The sequence below is a fragment of the Gavialis gangeticus genome, unplaced genomic scaffold (assembly GCF_001723915.1).
Source record: "Gavialis gangeticus isolate Ggan-Ray unplaced genomic scaffold, GavGan_comp1, whole genome shotgun sequence".
NCBI lineage: Eukaryota > Metazoa > Chordata > Crocodylia > Gavialidae > Gavialis > Gavialis gangeticus.
The window spans coordinates 4,619,729-4,622,431 of NW_017729033.1; positions in this window are offsets into that span (position 1 = coordinate 4,619,729).

Here is a 2,703-nt window from a genome sequence, read left to right on the forward strand (position 1 = left end):
TTTGTTTGTTTTTTTTTTTTTTTTTTTTTTGGGGGGGGGGGTTGTTTTTAATTCAAAGTACTGTGAAACAAGCTTTAGTTCTGTGTTCACCTGTGTTGATCTGCAGCACAGTTTGGTTTGGTTTTGTTTTTTTCTTGAAAAGAGTGGCATATCAGAGATGAGAATTTTTTTTTGTTTAAGGAGCAGAAATTAAGACAACTTTGTAAAATGTAATGCAAACTTACAGCAGATTATTACAGGAAAGAGTCTGGAGGAGAGTGTTTGCATAATAATTGGCAGTCAGGTTTATCAGGATGCATTGGCAATCAGGCATTTTTACTTCATTAAGGCACTGAATGCTACCTGAGAGAGTAGGCGCTGATGAAAACCCTCCTGCTAAAACTAAACATATGCCCAAACAACCCACTGAATAACTTGTGGGGTTGCCTTTAGCTTTTAACTATGTTAACAAGCAGAGTTTTCTGTTTTTTTCAAAGTTCTCAAGTTTCCCGTTGACATCCAATGAAGGAGCATCGGTCTGGGTTAAAGGCTGTACCCTGCTGCCTTAAGATAAAGGTTTAACCTGGGAATGGCAGAGACTGGAGACACTGTTTCATTAGCAACCGAACCTACCTTGCAAGACCTCCAAAAATGTGATTTGCATGTGGGTGCCACTCAGTTCTTATAGAACTGCTTTAAAGGGACACCCCCCAATAAATGACATTTAGGCATTGCCATGCATTTGTTTCTCTAAGACATTCCTAGGTAAACAGTATTAAAAAAAATTGCTGTGGTAACAAATGTGGCGATGTGGAGAAGATCAGCTACGTGATCAAGAACAAGACAAATGTCAGGAAATTGTGAGCACCTTTACTAATACTGAGTTGGTAATAAATCCACGAGCAATCGCTACAAAGCTCCCAAATGAATGTACAGCTGTTCCAGATGAGTCGGCTATTCAGCAAACAAAGCCATGGGTGGTTTAGAGGGGCAGATGCGTTGGGTGGCGATAAGGACCCCAACGTGGTCAAATCGACAGAGAAAGGCCAAGCAACTCAGTGAGAGCGCAGTATTGATGTTCGCTGTCAGACACGAAGTGTAACAACAGTGCTCGGCAATCCTTAAACTCCTGCTTTCTTCTCCAAGTGTCAAATGCATTGGACAAAACCCCCTGAAAGCAGATGGGTATCTCCCCTTTTTTCTTTTTTCCTCTTTTTCTTTTTTTTAATACTTTGGGGTGACCTGTGTAGGGTGAATATGGGCACTCCTATTAACAGCTTTCTGGTGTCATCTCTTTTTTGGTCACTGATGCTTGGGTTCTCAGTGCTTGCGTTTCATTAACAGTGGACCTTGCAATAAAGAAACTTAGACTCCAGGTATGAAAAGGGGACCCTGCCACAGGATTTAGTCTGACTGTGCGGGAGAGGGATGGAGGCTGTGTCCTGCTGTAGCTGTTTTGTTGAGTGCAATTCACTCCTGGGTGGTATCTCATGAAAGGTTAAGTGGTATACGGGTCCTGGGTTAGCCTCTTGTCTTGACTTCAGAGAAATGTAACCCTGTATCTTATTGCAGAATAACCTTCTGCCTAGCCTACAAGCTGCGCTAAATATTTCATGTCTAACAGTGAATCGCAGGACTAGCACGGGAACAAGTCAGCACAGCATTTGTCACTCATCTTGTTCACTTCCCATGAGCCGTAACCTGTCATGTCTGCGACTGAGTGTCGCATTTGGTAGACTGCATTGCAGCGAACAGGAGGTCTTGCAGGAGCTGAATTTGTAAAATGAGACCCATCTCTGTTTTGAGGAGAGGTTGCCCTTTATCTGTTTCCCATCTCTGAAAACAGCCCATTCAGATACACTGACAAGCATTGCTAAATGAAGTTGTATAAAATGCAAATAGCTGCTGCTTAACGCGCTTGGAGGTACATTTAACCTTCGTTGCTAAAGTAGGCATGCAGAGTACTTGTTGTTGCTTTATAAATAGTTGTTGTGTGATTTCAGTCATCTTTGTATTTTTCTTTGTAGCATGAACATGACTTTTTATTTTCCAGGGTAATTCACAGTATAAATCATGGGCCACGGGATCAACAGATGTACATCAGTATGGTCTAGGACAGTACGTGGAGCTGTGCTGATTTATGCTTGTTGAAATATTTAACCCCATGTTTTAATATACGGGTGGCAGATTAACACCAGATTCTCTCAAAATGCTACTCACGATCATAGAAGGTTCAAAAGATGGAGCAACTGGTCCTATTCCTGATCAAAAATGAGCTTTTCATCCGCGGACCCTTTATTCCCTTCCTTCCTGTAATAAGAGAAAGCTCTCTTGATGCTTTGGGACCTGCTGACCTAAGCAGGTATTTCCAGGAAACAGGCTAACTAAGGAAAGAGAGTTTGCTCCACAGAAATAGTTTAGCACTTTAATACCTCTATGAAGGTAAAGACAATTAGAATGTAAAAACCAGAAGTTTTTTTTTCTTTTCTTTTATTATAAGCTCTTTAGATACGCACAATTTTATGTACAAATATTGCCAAAGAATTGGATCTGAAAAGATGTTGATTGCTATTAAGCGGGCCTTGTGTTGTGTGTGTTTTTTCCTTCTCGAATCAAAAGGTGGTAAATGCTTCAGAAATGAGTGGGATTTTGTAACTTGAATTTGTCGTCAACAGCTGCCAAAACTATGAGAAGGCTGGGAGTATACAACACTTTTTTTTTTTT